The sequence below is a fragment of the Pongo abelii genome, chromosome 3 (genome assembly GCF_028885655.2).
Source record: "Pongo abelii isolate AG06213 chromosome 3, NHGRI_mPonAbe1-v2.0_pri, whole genome shotgun sequence".
In the NCBI taxonomy this organism is placed as follows: domain Eukaryota; kingdom Metazoa; phylum Chordata; class Mammalia; order Primates; family Hominidae; genus Pongo; species Pongo abelii.
In genome coordinates this window covers 45948062-45965627 of record NC_071988.2, presented here as the reverse complement: position 1 = coordinate 45965627, position 17566 = coordinate 45948062, and the positions used below count along the sequence as shown (strand labels likewise).

At 36.2% G+C, this 17566-nt stretch overlaps 1 protein-coding gene and 1 pseudogene across 1 annotated transcript in view; one reads left to right on the top strand and one right to left on the bottom strand.

The window, feature by feature from the left end:
• The window catches only part of LOC129059153 (uncharacterized), a 53331-nt pseudogene extending 43243 nt beyond the window's left edge, over positions 1-10088 (bottom strand).
• The window catches only part of GABRA2 (gamma-aminobutyric acid type A receptor subunit alpha2), a gene marked incomplete at its 5' end in the record, with an annotated part of 240795 nt that continues 224234 nt past the window's right edge, over positions 1006-17566 (top strand). Inside the window, 1 exon segment of the mRNA NM_001133357.1 lies at positions 1006-1169.

Sequence of the window (17566 nt, the reverse complement as noted above, 5' to 3'; positions counted from 1 at the left end):
AAATTTCTCTTCCTTCTTAACAATTTCATTTCCCTCAGATAACGATTGCCATTTACTTGTCTGGGTTCATTCCCCTTTTAGGCTGTAAACTCCTTGAATATGTAAAGTGAGTTATCTTCAGGATTGTTAATCCCATGATTAAAGAAGTCTGTATGAAGATGAGATCCTGAAGGTATTAAATCCTACCAGGTAACATTTTAAAATGCAGTCAGTATTATATGTGATGCAGAAATAATACTAAGGGTAGAAAGAGAATTCTCCCTAATAACGAAAAAGATGACTCATCACACACGAAAGATTGGTAAGGCAGACTTTATTCAGGACTACTGTAATAGGTATAAGGGCTACAGCAACGGGAGTTTGTAGTAGGGGAGAGAGATTTTGGTTAACTTCAGATACAACAAGAAAAAATGGGGATTTGTAGCCAAGGATCAGCGTAGGGGGTTGGTGGGTGGAAAATTACTAAGAGGAAACATCAGGTATGAGAGGAGATTTTGTACCTAACAGTATTCTTGCTGATGGCAGATCAGGCATCATGTGGGGGATGGTGGAGGATGAGGACTCTAATTAGATATCTACAACGATCAGCTATCAAGGATGAGGGATTCTGGCTAAATGGATTTTTTGCTAAAACTGGACTCTTGAGGACATGTTCGTGTATGGGGCACAGTTGAAAAAGAACTCAGAAGAGCCTGAATGAAGTTGGTCAAGGAGAGAATCTTTGTCATCCTCCATAGCACAACCACCAGACAAATGAGAATATATTTTTATTTGGCAAAAACTTGGCTGGCACAAACTAAGAAATTCTGAAGCCATTTAGTTTTTTAAAAATTATTATGGGAAATAAGCTTAAGTTTCACCATGATAGAAGAATTTTGCCTGAAGACCCAGTGTTGTTAGACTTTTGTGTCTCTCACCAGCATGCGACAGCACTAAAAATGAAAATTAGATTTAACTATAGCAACAAACATCATCACGTAGAGTACATAGAACAAAAGTAACCAGGAGAACAAGCTTTAGAGATGATAAAAGCACAGTATCTTGGCAACCTTTTGTGTTGGGTTATTTTTTAAAAATGGATAATATTGTGCTCTAGTTCTAATTTATTCAGCTACTTCCTGAGTGATAGCAACATTACAACTACAGAACCTGTATGTCATCTTGACATTGTAAGTATTTCTTAAATACAGTAATACTTGTTTTATTTTTTCTTATTGAATTTTACTGTGGTGGGAAGAAACCCTTCAAGTCATACGTAACTTGATTATGTCAACTATGGTGCCTTGGCGACAAGTTACTATTATATCCAATTTTTTCTTTCTTTAATTTTGAGAATTATTTCTTGCATTTACTGTTTCTATTAGAGAAAGATTTGAGAAAATATGACTTTAGTGTCCCTGTGTCAGCAAAAATATCTTTATAAACACATTCTGGGATTGAATTTATTAGTCTAGAAGTGTCTGTGAAACATACTTACTATGGCAGAAAGGCATAAGTAAATAAAGGCTTACTAAAACACAGGCAAATACTTAAAAAATAGTTAAGTTGTATAAATATTAAACGCCATTACTATGTTGGGCACTGTGCTGGGTGCTGGCTGTATATGCACAGATGGATATTAAAAAGCCTAGTCCTTGTGTGGCCAGTAATAAGGAATAATTCTTTATAATTTTCATGATTTAGATATTTTATATCTACCATGAAGTGAATAGTTTACAGTTTATTTATGTATGATTTATAACTAGCTCTTTGTTAAGCGCACATATTTCTGCTTCCTCGCCTCCACCCGGGGCTCCAAACTGTGGTTGAACAAAGCAGTTGAAGGACAAATCAGAGGCCGGCCTGAGTGAAATGTCTCCCTTCCTTATTTTTCCCACAACCTCAACTTATAAGTTGAGTCAGAACATGTATACCCTTCCCGCAAATGTATGAAAATCGGATCAGCCATTCTTGCAGCAGGCTGTAACAGACATGTAATGCCCTGATTTTCTTTATATAGATTTTTATCTTGCCTTAATCATCATCAAGCATATTATAACTTAACATAATGCAAACAAATATGTGTCATACCTTTCCCTTTTGTTTTGTGTGATTTCTTTTCCCAGTTATTTATTCTTTTATCTCACAATGCTTAGCTTAGTAAATATGTGTTAAATTTATAAATGAATGAATTAATATTTCACTCTTTCTGCTATCTCAGAGAGCATTTGCCACCTTTGTTTGCTCTTTTTAAAATTTTCTTTTGATAATGTCCCATAAACACTATAATTGCAACTGGAAGTTCCATCCTATGTCACATCTCCTCCATAACCAAGTGGATTAAAATGTTTTCTGTTATGTCCCTTTGTCTCTTCTTCTCAAATCTCTTATACTTGGGAGGTAGTTTTTTGTTTTGTTTTGTTTTGTTTTGTTTTTGTTTATTTGTGTGTGAAACATTCTGTGGATAATAATATCTAATAGCTACATAGAGACATTTCTGAAGCCCTAAACCTCAGATTCTTCAGTTTGCTTTATTATTTCAATGTGTCTTCCTCCCTGTTTCTGAGCATTTACAATTTAAAATGCTACTGAACCTAAAATCTACAAAAATATTTAAGCACCAGTGTGTGTATATGATACACCACAACCTTAGGATGGATATATATATATATGTGTACACACACATATATATGTGTGTTTATATACATGGAATATATATGTGTGTAATATATATTATGCATGCATACATAATTATGCATATATATATAATATATATATGCATGTTAATGCTATCCTCTTTTTATCCATGAGAAGAAAACAGAGATTCCAGTTGGGTAAGGAGCTGGTCTAGGCTTACAGATGGTGATTTCAGCCTGCTTTCAAAGGGGATCTGTGATTTCCAAAGTTGGTGCTTTCCTACAGTGCCTCAATATCTCTGCCAGCCTTTGCCACTTTCTGCCTTCATACATTTGAAAGACAAAAATATTAACTGATAAAATACTTGGACATTGACCATTCCATCTTTTCATGAGAACTACAGAGCCTCCTATTCAGTGCTCTTGCCTTGTTGTTCCATGAGAACTTTAAAATGACTCATTAATGAGGGAGCTGCATGCAGTTGTGGAGAGCAGTAACGTGCAAATATAAATTGGCACTAAGCAATGTTTAATTATACATACCCTGCTTCCTAATAATTTTCAAATCTCCTATGTCTATTTTCATCTTCTGATCTCTCATTTTCGTTGCACTAATGTCATTTGCATCTTCTTCCCAAAGCAAGTCAAACATTGCTAGTGGCCCAGCCTGCACTTTGATATCATCCATATGATCAGATCTGCCTGTTTCTCATTTTATAGACCTGTGTTTTGCTGCCTCTTGCTTCAGCTTTCCTGGAGTCCTCTTTATAGATTTTAAATATTCTCATCTTTTGGCTTGTATGCTATTGTCAAAATGATGTTAGGTATCTGGGTTTATTAACCTATGATAGCATCTCTTTTTTTGATTATGTTCATTTGTCTTCTCTCAGATTTGTTATTTATTTCTTTTGAGACAATCTACAGAGAACACATGAAAATAAAGGACTATGAACTAAATGGGATAGATTTGGCTCACTCTCCGTCTTACATGAATTTATTTCTTCCCGCACCCATTGACTATTAGAAGGCAGGTCACTTTGATACATAACATCCTCACTTATTTCAATAGCTTATCTGGCAATACTAGATCCACTATTTTGGATCCAGATTTAAGGAAAGAAAATTATTTATGTTTAGTTATCAAAGCCATATTTTTGAATAAACTAGTTAATAATTCTCTCACCTCTCCACTTTGGCCTGTTTCAGATTGCCTCCGAAATTCACAATCAGCTATTTTTGGTTCTCTGGCATGTCATTTGCCCTGTGTGTCATGCCTTCTGCAAAGCTTTCCAACCTTTTCAGAGAGATGCCTGCATAACTGTTGTGATCAGTGTTCATGTTAGTGGTCTCCAGATTCTAGTAATTTTTCTCTCTCCCTTTTAATTATTATCAGTCAGTTTCCTTGTTCTAACGTTTGACCTTTTATCTATATACTTCTAATTCAAAGGCTTCCTCATCACAAAACCATCAAATACCAAACCCTCCAAAAAACGCCAAATTTTACCTTAATTGACCTGCTCAATTTTTGAGATGATGTATCTGCTATTGAACAATTTTTAACCTTTTGATTAATTCCTTGCCATTGCTACCCATTACTTCTGTTTTATATGACATATAATTTTATTCCTGAAAGGACCTTTCCTTTATTTATAATTTCTCTTTTTCTGTGACATCTTATTGTCTATTTTTAAAGTCTAAATCTACTCTTCACCTTCCCATCTCTGAAATATTCTATGTTTTCTGTCTTTTTCTTGTCTGACATTTTCCTTACACTTTTTACCTTGATGATATAGCAGATACTCTCACTTGTACTTTGATTTTTGCTATTTTAGCTACAATTTCCTCTCATTTGTTTTTCTGCCTTTGCTCTCTCCACAAAATGTTTCTGCTGTGTTATAAAATATTGAGTTTCTTATTGAAAGCCTTGACTTTACTCAGTCACTTTTAAAATCATTCTTCATATCACTTTTAACTTTTTCAGTCATTCTCCAACATCTTGAAAGGGTATCTGAGCTTCATTCCCTCAATCCTAAATTCTTCCTGTTCTAACATCTCATCCTCCATTTACCATTATAATTTAATTCATTTGGCTCTAAAATTGGCTTACAAATTTCTCCATGAGTGTTTTCAAAATACGGATTATCTGCTATTGACTATAAGAGAAAGCAAGCAAGATAATTTTCCAGAAGTTAAAAAACTGAGACTAAGATATAGGTTTTCTATTAAATCTGCTTGGCACTCTGGAATGGATGTTTCTGTCTAGCAAAAAATAGTCCATTCAAATATGCTTGTACTTTTTCTTACAAGTGGGGCTTTGAAAGCAAGTCAGACATCACCTTGTTGGAAAGAATTGTAAGGGAAGGACTGAGTCTGCAGTTTTAGCAACTTGACTCTAAGAATGAGTTTTCTTAAATAACTGAGCACATGCTGATCATCTCTGTCTTACAGGTTTAGTGAACTTTATTTCCTTTCTCAAATGGACCTGATCTTCTCTTCCCTCACCTTGGTGTCCTCACGCTCTATCCACTTCCTGAAACATTTTGATTTTCCACCTCAGTATCCCACTAGCTCCACTTTATACTACAGGCTTCAGTTTAGGGGTGCTCTGATTTCCTGAGTGGGGTACTTTTCTTTTTTTTTTCTTTTATTATTATTATACTTTAAGTTTTAGGGTACATGTGCACAATGTGCAGGTTTGTTACATATGTATACATGTGCCATGCTGGTGTGCTACACCCATTAACTCGTCATTTAGCATTAGGTATATCTCCTAATGCTATCCCTCCCCCTTCCCCCACCCCACAACAGTCCCCAGAGTGTGATGTTCACCTTCCTGTGTCCATGTGTTCTCATTGTTCAATTCCCACCTATGAGTGAGAACATGCAGTGTTTGGTTTTTTGTCCTTGCGATAGTTTACTGAGAATGATGATTTCCAGTTTCATCCATGTCCCTACAAAGGACATGAACTCATCATTTTTTATGGCTTCATAGTATTCCATAGTGTATATGTGCCACATTTTCTTAATCCAGTCTATCATTGTTGGACATTTGGGTCGGTTCCAAGTCTTTGCTATTGTGAATAGTGTCGCAATAAACATACGTGTGCATGTGTCTTTATAGCAGCGTGATTTATAGTCCTTTGGGTATATACCCAGTAATGGGATGGCTGGGTCAAATGGTATTTCTAGTTTTAGATCTCTGAGGAATCGCCACACTGACTTCCACAATGGTTGAACTAGTTTACAGTCCCACCAACAGTGTAAAAGTGTTCCTATTTCTCCACATCCTTTCCAGCACCTGTTGTTTCCTGACTTTTTAATGATTGCCGTTCTAACTGGTGTGAGATGGTATCTCACTGTGGTTTTGATTTGCATTTCTCTGATGGCCAGTGATGGTGAGCATTTTTTCATGTGTTTTTTGGCTGCATAAATGTCTTCTTTTGAGAAGTGTCTGTTCATGTCCTTCACCCACTTTTTGATGGGATTGTTTTTTTCTTGTAAATTTGTTTGAGTTCATTGTAGATTCTGGATATTAGCCCTTTGTCAGATGAGTAGGTTGCAAAAATTTTCTCCCATTTTGTAGGTTGCCTGTTCACTCTGATGGTAGTTTCTTTTGCTGTGCAGAAGCTCTTTAGTTTAATGAGATCCCATTTGTCAATTTTGGCTTTTGTGGCCATTGCTTTTGGTGTTTTAGACATGAAGTACTTGCACATGCCTATGTCCTGAATGGTAATGCCTAGGTTTTCTTCTAGGGTTTTTATGGTTTTAGGTCTAACGTTTAAGTCTTTAATCCATCTTGAATTAATTGTTGTATAAGGTGTAAGGAAGGGATCCAGTTTCAGCTTTCTACATATGGCTAGCCAGTTTTCCCAGCACCATTTATTAAATAGGGAATCCTTTCCCCATTTCTTGTTTTTCTCAGGTTTGTCAAAGACCAGATAGTTGTAGATATGCAGCATTATTTCTGAGGGCTCTGTTCTGTTCCATTGATATATCTCTGTTTTGGTACCAGTACCATGCTGTTTTGGTTACTGTAGCCTTGTAGTATAGTTTGAAGTGAGGTAGCGTGATGCCTCCTGCTTTGTTCTTTTGGCTTAGGATTGACTTGGCGATGTGGGCTCTTTTTTGGTTCCATATGAACTTTAAAGTAGTTTTTTCCAATTCTGTGAAGAATGTCATTGGTAGCTTGATGAGGTACTTTTCTTATATGTTCCCACACCACTTTATATTTACCCCATAATTGGTTAGTCGCACTTTCTTGTAACTATCAGGTTCCTTGTGCCAGTTTCTGTAAGTTTCTGAGAGCGCAAGTTCATCTCAGAGACATCATCAGCATGGTGGCTAATGGCACAGGTTGGAGGCATGCCATCTGTGAGCTTTATTAATGTGTAGTCTTGAAAGAGTTGCTCACCCCCTGTACCTCATTTCTCCATCTGTAAATTCAGCATATTATTAGCATTTGCCTTATAATTTTTTGTTTGTGAGATTTAAATACTTAGAGCAATTCCAAGTCTTACTCACAGTAAATACTTTGTAAAATTTGCTAGAAAGTTTGCTGTAATTATTAGAATAATAATTATTATTATTAGTCACAGACACATTTCTAGGATCTCTGTCACAGTATCTGTCATACAGTGGTACTCAATCAATGCTTGTTGAATAAATGAACTAATGAAAGAATAAATGATGTTGAAAATATACTCAGATAAACAATCCAGCAACACAAAAGAATCTATATAAACTGGAATATGTATAAATGGGAACTTCCCAGATGCTGGATAGCTCTCTTTTTTCCTTTCTGACTGGCAGATATATCTAGAAAGGAGCAAACCTTCCAAAGGAAATTTCATGTAAAAATAGCTGGGCACTGATAATTAGTGTGCGCTTTAGAGATATCCTTTGTTATCTCCAGAAACTTCTTTTCTGGCCTCTTTCTAAATTATACTCCTGCCAAATTTCTCAGCTTTTGAGAAATTTCTGCTTTTGCCACAGCATTATAAAAAAAAGGGAACTTCTTTCGTATTTCACAAGCTAAATTACTTCTTACACATAAATCCTATACATTCCTCTATCACATCTCCTTTTTACTTAATTTGTTGCAGAGCATTGACATAGGTGTGCAAGTGAGCATTCTATAATCCTATGCTCTTTCTCGTTGTTTCTAGCTATTTGCTTGTGTATCTCATTTATTATTGCTGTAATTGTTTTTGGTCCTATCACTTTTATGGTAAGGTAACCAAAATCTGCTCAAATGGTTGGATGCAGAGAAAAAACGGGGTGTTTGTTCATTCCTTCTTTCTTTTGAAATAGATATACATTCATGTCTAATCACACATCAAATTTCTCCTGGAATGACTCCATACTAAAATACTAAATTTTCACAATTCATTTTTGTGTTTTTCCCTCACTGACTTCATATCTATTGAAAACTTACAATGGGGTATAAGGAAGGCATAGGAAACAGGTCTTTTTTAAAAAAGTATAGTATAGTATAGTATAATATAGTATAGTCTTTTTGTAACGTTTAATAATTTGATAGTGTTTTTCATACAAGATTAATAATAATTCTAGTAAAAGCTAATATTTATTTAGCACTTCCTATATGTCAGGTATTCTTCCAAGGATTTTATACACATAAACTCATTTACTTTTCACAATAAGTCTAGTAATACTGTTAGTATTCCTACTCTACATATGAAAAAATGGAGCAGCAGATATCCAGAGATAACACAAAAATTATTGCACATATATTTGTTGAGCAAAATATGTAAATAATTTAATTTAAAAATTTAACAGTTATTATGAATCCAATGAGATAAAAAATTTGCTTTTTAATGTGGAATCTGTAGACATCCAGGAATGGAAAGAGCATGGTGATATGTGGTGGCTGGAAATAAGTTTTGAATTATCATTAGTTTGGGCATTGAAGTGTAGATTGTATAGATAAGATGTGAAATAGGCATGAAGAAAAAAGTATAAATAATCAAAGTTAAATGGGTGTGGTCATTGCATTTGACATTGTTCAAATATTTTACACTTATTATGTAATTTAAGCCTCAAAGTATTCTTATAACATAGGTCCCATTATTGTCTCTGTTTTATAGAAGAGGAAATCAAGGCTAAGAGATGATAAGTACAATTCTCAGAGTCACAGATTGATTAAGTAATGGAGGAAGATTCAAACCAGGCACTTCAATTAGAGAGATCCACTTGTCCACTGCACACAGATTCTCATGCTGAGAAAGAATATTTCCTTTTACTGGGGACCATAGTAAGAGAGGAATGGGCACACACACACAAGAAGCATGAATTACAATGTAAAAATACCATGTTCAAATAGTCAGGATAGTTGAAATTTACAGACATTAAGACAATAGCAGTAACCTCTTTTATTTCCAATATTGTCATCAGATATAATACAATAATAAAATTGGGCTTTAAAATGTACTTATAGTATTGCCTGAACGTTTTTGCCTGATACTTCTAGATCCTTTTATAGTTAACCTTTGATAGAGATACATAGCTGGCAGTCAAACAGAAGGATGGTGAAAGAATTCTAGACAACCAGGTTACCCCCATAATGGCCTCAGTTGAGAGTACAGTCATGCACTGCATAATGACGTCTCAGTCATTATGGACCTCCTTTATGGTGGTGGTCCTGTAAGATAATGCCATAATTTTACTGCACTTTTTCCATGTTTAGATGTGTTTATATACACAAATACTTAAATTGTAACAATTGTAAATCATATTTAGTACAATTAACATGCTGTCCAGGTTTGTAGCCTAGGAGCAATAGGCTATCCCTACAGGTGAGGTAGGCTATACAATCTAGGTTTGTGTAAGTGCACATTGTGATGTTTGCACAATGATGAAATTGGCTAATGAGGCATTTCTCCAAATATATTCCTGTCATTAAGCAACACATGACTGTACTTTATCTTGAAATGGATTTGAACTTAACTGCTTGGGGTCACCTAAGTATCTTTTCTTTTTCCCTATTAAATATTACTAAATTTGAAGTGCATAAACCAGACTAACTGAGCTGCTGGATATAGACATCCCAGAACCTCAAAATTTTTATCATTATTATTACTAAAATTATACCCTTCACAGTCACTCAAGGCTTCTTAGGATGTTTTTCGTTCTCTAGATGCTATACGCTATTATAAGCTTATTGGTTATTTTTCTAGCTCTTATAAAAATAAATCTTATTTTACATCTAAAAAAATAATTTCCAAGGGGATTAAACAGTATTAGTTTCCTATTGCTGCTGTAACTAAGTACCACATACTTAGTGGCTTAAAACAACACAAATTTATTATCTTATAGTTCTGAATGTTATAAGTTCAAAACGGGTCTTACAAGGCCATTCAAGGTGTTGGCAGAGCTACATTCCTTTGGAAGGCCCTGAGCCTTGCTTTTTCCAGCTTCTAGAGTCTGCTTGAATGCCTTGGCAAGTGGTTGCATCATGCTCGCCTCTTCTTTTTTTATTTTATTTTATTATATTTATTTATTTATTATTATTATTATTATTATTATACTTTAGGTTTTATGGTACATGTGCGCAATGTGCAAGTAAGTTACATATGTATATATGTGCCATGCTGGAGTGCTGCACCCACTAACTCGTCATCTAGCATTAGGTATATCTCCCAATGCTATCCCTCCCTCCTCCCCCCACCCCACAACAGTCCCCGAAGTGTGATGTTCCCCTTCCTGTGTCCATGTGTTCTCATTGTTCAATTCCCACCTATGAGTGAGAATATGCGGTGTTTGGTTTTTTGTTCTTGCGATAGTTTACTGAGAATGATGATTTCCAATTTCATCCATGTCCCTACAAAGGACATGAACTCATCATTTTTTATGGCTGCATAGTATTCCATGGTGTATATGTGCCACATTTTCTTAATCCAGTCTATCATTGTTGGATATTTGGGTTGGTTCCAAGTCTTTGCTATTGTGAATAATGCCGCAATAAACACACGTGTGCATGTGTCTTTATAGCAGCATGATTTATAGTCCTTTGGGTACATACCCAGTAATGGGATGGCTGGGTCGAATGGAATTTCTAGTTCTAGATCCCTGAGGAATTGCCACACTGACTTCCACAATGGTTGAACTAGTTTACAGTCCCACCAACAGTGTAAAAGTGTTCCTATTTCTCCACATCCTCTCCAGCACCTGTTGTTTCCTGACTTTTTAATGATTGCTAGGTGAAGAATGCAGAAGCCTCAGGAGCCGATGCGATCAAATGGAAGAAAGGGTATCAGCCCTGGAAGATGAAATGAATGAAATGAACAAAGAAGGGAAGTTTAGAGAAAAAAGAATAAAAAGAAATGAGCAAAGCCTCCAAGAAATGTGGGACTATATGAAAAGACCAAATCTACGTCTGATTGGTGTACCTGAAAGTGACGGGGAGAATGGAACCAAGTTGGGAAACACTCTGCAGGATATTATCCAGGAGAACTTCCCCAATCTAGCAAGGCAGGCCAACATTCAGATTCAGGAAATACAGAGAATGCCACAAAGATACTCCTCGAGAAGAGCAACTCCAAGACACATAATTGTCAGATTCACCAAAGTTGAAATGAAGGAAAAAGTGTTAAGGGCAGCCAGAGAGAAAGGTCGGGTTACCATCAAAGGGAAGCCCATCAGACTAACAGCGGATCTCTTGGCAGAAACCCTACAAGCCAGAAGAGAGTGGGGGCCAATATTCAACATTCTTAAAGAAAAGAATTTTCAACCCAGAATTTCATATCCAGCCAAACTAAGCTTCATAAGTGAAGGAGAAATAAAGTACTTTACAGACAAGCAAATGCTGAGAGATTTTGTCACCACCAGGCCTGCACTAAAAGAGCTCCTGAAGGAAGCGCTAAACATGGAAAGGCACAACCGGTACCAGCCACTGCAAAATCATGCCAAAATGTAAAGACCATTGAGACTAGGAAGAGACTGCATCAACTAACGAGCAAAATAACCAGCTAACATCATAATGACAGGATCAAATTCACACATAACAATATTAACTTTAAATGTAAATGGACTAAATGCTCCAATTAAAAGACACAGACTGGCAAATTGGATAAAGACTCAAGACCCATCAGTGTGCTGTATTCAGGAAACCCATCTCACGTGCAGAGACACACATAGGCTCAAAATAAAAGGATGGAGGAAGCTCTACCAAGCAAATGGAAAACAAAAAAAGGCAGGGGTTGCAATCCTAGTCTCTGATAAAACAGACTTTAAACCAGCAAAGATCAAAAGAGACAAAGAAGGCCATTACATAATGGTAAAGGGATTAATTCAACAAGAAGAGCTAACTATCCTAAATATATATGCACCCAATACAGGAGCACCCAGATTCATAAAGCAAGTCCTGAGTGACCTACAAAGAGATTAGACTCCCACACAATAGTAATGGGAGACTTTAACACCCCACTGTCTACATTAGACAGATCAATGAGACAGAAAGTCAACAAGGATACCCAGGAATTGAACTCAGCTCTGCAACAAGCAGACCTAATACACATCTACAGAACTCTCCACCCCAAATCAACAGAATATACATTTTTTTCAGCACCACACCACACCTATTCCAAAATTGACCACATACTTGGAAGTAAAGCTCTCCTCAATAAATGTAAAAGAACAGAAATTATAACAAACTATCTCTCAGATCACAGTGCAATCAAGCTAGAACTCCGGATTAAGAATCTCACTCAAAACCACTCAACTACATGGAAACTGAACAACCTGCTCCTGAATGACTACTGGGTACATAACAAAATGAAGGCAGAAATAAAGATGTTCTTTGAAACCAACGAGAACCAAGACACAACATACCAGAATCTCTGGGATGCATTCAAAGCAGTGTGTAGAGGGAAATTTATAGCACTAAATGCCCACAAGAGAAAGCAGGAAAGATCCAAAATTGACACCCTAACATCACAATTAAAAGAACTAGAAAAGCAAGAGCAAACACATTCAAAAGCTAGCAGAAGGCAAGAAATAACTAAAATCAGAGCAGAACTGAAGGAAATAGAGACACAAAAAACCCTTCAAAAAATTAATGAATCCAGGAGCTGGTTTTTTGAAAGGAACAACAAAATTGATAGACCGCTAGCAAGATTCATAAAGAAAAAAAGAGAGAAGAATCAAATAGATGCAATAAAAAATGATAAAGGGGATATCACCACCGATCCCACAGAAATACAAACTACCATCAGATAATACCACAAACACCTCTACACAAATAAACTAGAAAATCTAGAAGAAATGGATAAATTCCTCAACACATACACCCTCCCAAGACTAAACGAGGAAGAAGTTGAATCTCTGAATAGACCAATAACAGGAGCTGAAATTGTGGCAATAATCAATAGCTTACCAACCAAAAAAAGTCCAGGACCAGACGGGTTCACAGCCGAATTCTACCAGAGGTACAAGGAGGAACTGGTACCATTCCTTCTGAAACTATTCCAATCAATAGAAAAAGAGGGAATCCTCCCTAACTCATTTTATGAGGCCAGCATCATCCTGATACCAAAGCCAGGCAGAGACACAACCAAAAAAGAGAATTTTAGACCAATATCCTTGATGGACATTGATGCAAAAATCCTCAATAAAATACTGGCAAACCGAATCCAGCAGCACATCAAAAAGCTTATCCGCCATGATCAAGTGGGCTTCATCCCTGGGATGCAAGGCTGGTTCAATATACACAAATCAATAAATGTAATCCAGCATATAAACAGAACCAACGACAAAAACCACATGATTATCTCAATAGATGCAGAAAAGCCCTTTGACAAAATTCAACAACGCTTCATGCTAAAAACTCTCAATAAATTAGGTATTGATGGGACGTATCTCAAAATAATAAGAGCTATTTATGAGAAACCCACAGCCAATATCATACTGAATGGGCAAAAACTGGAAGCATTCCCTTTGAAAACTGGCACAAGACAGGGATGCCCTCTCTCACCATTTCTATTCAACATAGTGTTGGAAGTTCTGGCCAGGGCAATTAGGCAGGAGAAGGAAATCGAGGGTATTCAATTAGGAAAAGAGGAAGTCAAATTGTCCCTGTTTGCAGATGACATGATTGTATATCTAGAAAACCCCATTGTCTCAGCCCAAAATCTCCTTAAGCTGATAAACAACTTCAGCAAAGTCTCAGGATACAAAATCAATGTACAAAAAACACAAGCATTCTTATACATCAATAACAGACAAACAGAGAGCCAAATCATGAGTGAGCTCCCATTCACAATTGCTTCAAAGAGAATAAATTACCTAGGAATCCAACTTACAAGGGATGTGAAGGACCTCTTCAAGGAGAACTACAAACCACTGCTCAAGGAAATAAAAGAGGATACAAAGAAATGGAAGAACATTCCATGCTCATGGGTAAGAAGAATCAATATCGTGAAAATGGCCATACTTCCCAAGGTAATTTACAGATTCAATGCCATCCCCATCAAGCTACCAATGACTTTCTTCACAGAATTGGAAAAAACTACTTTAAAGTTCATATGGAACCAAAAAAGAGCCCGCATCGCCAAGTCAATCCTAAGCCAAAAGAACAAAGCTGGAGGCATCAGACTACCTGACTTCAAACTATACTATAAGGCTACAGTAACCAAAACAGCATGGTACTGGTACCAAAACAGAGATATAGATCAATGGAACAGAACAGAGCTGTCAGAAATAATGCCACACATCTACAACTATCTGATCTTTGACAAACCTGAGAAAAACAAGAAATGGGGAAAGGATTCCCTATTTAATAAATGGTGCTGGGAAAACTGGCTAGCCATATACAGAAAGCTGAACTTGGATCCCTTCCTTACACCTTATACAAAAATCAATTAAAGATGGATTAAAGACTTAAATGTTAGACCTAAAACCATAAAAACCCTAGAAGAAAACCTAGGCATTACCATTCAGGACATAGGCATGGGCAAGGACTTCATGACTAAAACACCAAAAGCAATGGCCACAAAAGCCAAAATTGACAAATGGGATCTAATTAAACTAAAGAGCTTCTGCACAGCAAAAGAAACTACCATCAGAGTGAACAGGCAACCTACAAAATGGGAGAAAATTTTCGCAACCTACTCATCTGACAAAGGGCTAATATCCAGAATCTATAATGAACACAAACAAATTTACAAGAAAAAAATGAACAACCCCATCAAAAAGTGGGCGAAGGACATGAACAGACACTTCTCAAAAGAAGACATTTATGCAGCCAAAAAACACATGAAAAAATGCTCACCATCACTGGCCATCAGAGAAATGCAAATCTAAACCACAATGAGATACCATCTCACACCAGTTAGAATGGCAATCATTAAAAAGCTCTTTCTCTGAGTTTGAAGCTTTTACCTCTCTCTTATAGGGACACCTGTAATTACATAAGACACATGTCGATAATCCAGGATAATTTCCCCATTTTAATATCCTTAATTTATTCACATCTGCAAAGTATCCTTTCCCAGATGAGGTGTCATATTCATAGATTCTGTGAATTAAGATGCAGACACATTTGGGAGGCCATAATTCTGCCTACTAGAAATATCAAAAATATGCTGATAAAAGAACAAAAGTAAAAGATTAGCAAATATGAATCTGTCTTGAGATGGGAAAGAATATTGTGCAAATGGAAGTAATCATAAGGAAAAGAAAGATAGACTTAAAACAAGTTTAAAAATATACATATGTGGAAAAAGTATAACACAGTAAGCAAAATAACAGCCAAAGGAAATCTAGAATAGTAAATGCAGCAGATAGGGCAAAGGGTAAATAAAGGATATTCATAATTTTTTTAAAAAGAGAATTTTATCAACAAGGAAGTAATAGATATGAATATGCTAATAAAAGAATGAGTGAAGTATGTAGACAAAATATTAATTGAAAAAGGGAAATTCAAGAGGCCACGAAAAATGTAAAAATATTCAACCTTATTAGGTAAAAAATGCAAATAATTACAAAAAAGTATCATTTTCCATATCACATCAAACAAAGTTAAAAAAAATAGTGACTAATATTAATGAAATGGTTTCGGAACATGTATGGCCAGGAAGAGTTTTAAACGTCACAAATTTTAGGATAAATAGGGAATACACATCAATAATCCTTAAATTATTTAACACTTTATCCCAATGACTACATTTCCAGAATTCATAATACATAGATGAAAATAAAATATTAATGTTTCCAATATTTTCATACAGCTGAACTTATATTGAACAAAATTGGAGAATAACTCATCAGAAAACTAATTACATCATTGGTTAAATACATTATAGTGGATCCTTGTAGAATGAAAAGTTATATTGTCATAAAGATGCCATTTCCAAAAATGATTTTCAGAATATATTATTAAAGGGTAAATACCAAATACAAATATTGTATTAGTAAAAGTTGGTTCTTCTCAGTAACAAACATCAAAATTTCAGAGGCTTAAAAATAAAGATTCACTTATTGTTCATGCAAACTATACTGCGGATTCAGCAGCACTCCATGGCAAATGGTGGCTCAAGGCCTCAGTCTGCTTCCACGCCATGTCCCTGCCAGCTCAACCTGAGACTACAGGGTTCACTCCCCGTCTTCAATGTCTTGAACCAGTAATCTTAACTAGCCATATGGTTCTGGATAACTGCAAAAGTGGTAGAAAATTATCTTTTCTTGTGCCTGGAATAAGACAAATGTTAGTGAAAATTAGAAGTGTCTCAAAGTTTGGGAGGCCGAGGCAGGCAGATCACCTGAGGTTGGGAGTTCAAGACCAGCCTGACCAACATGGAGAAATCCTGTCTCTACTGAAAATACAAAATTATCAGGGCGTGGTGGCGCATGCCTGTAATTCCAGTTACTAGGGAAGCTGAGATGGGAGAATCAGTTGAATCCCGGAGGTGGAGGTTGCTGTGAGCCAAGATTGCACCATTGCACTCCAGCCTGGGCAACAAGAGTGAAACTCTGTCTAAAAAACGGACGTATCTCAAAATAATAAGAGTTATCTATGACAAACCCACAGCCAGTCTATGACAAATCCGCAGCCAATATCATACTGAATGGCCAAAAACTGGAAGCATTCCCTTTGAAAACTGGCACAAGACAGAGATGCCCTCTCTCACCACTCCTATTCAACATAGTATTGGAAGTTCTGGCCAGGGCAATCTGACAGGAGAAGGAAATAAAGGGTATTCAATTAGGAAAAGAGGAAGTCAAATTGTCCCTGTTTGCAGATGACATGATTGTATATCTGGAAAACCCCATTGTCTCAGCCCAAAATCTCCTTAAGCTGATAGGCAACTTCAGCAAAGTCTCAGGATACAAAATCAATGTACAAAAATCACAAGCATTCTTATACACCAATAACAGACACACAGAGAGCCAAATCATGAGTGAACTCCCATTCACAATTGCTTCAAAGAGAATAAAATACCTAGGAATCCAACTTACAAGGGATGTGAAGAACCTCTTCAAAGAGAACTACAAACCACTGCTCAATGAAATAAAAGAGGATACAAACAAATGGAAGAATATTCCATGCTCATGGGTAGGAAGAATCAATATCATGAAAATGACCATACTGCCCAAGGTAATTTATAGATTCAATGCTGTCTTAATCAAGCTACCAATGACTTTCTTCACAGAATTGGAAAAAACTACTTTAAAGTTCATATAGAACCAAAAAAGAGCCCGCATCACCAAGTCAATCCTAAGCCAAAAGAACAAAGCTGGAGGCATCACGCTACCTGACTTCAAACTATACTACAAGGCTACAATAACAAAAACAGCATGGTACTGGTACCAAAACAGAGATATTGACCAATGGAACAGAACAGAGCCCTCAGAAATAATGCCACATATCTACAACTATCTGATCTTTGACAAACCTGACAAACACAAGAATAAATGTTGCTGGGAAAACTGGCTAGCCA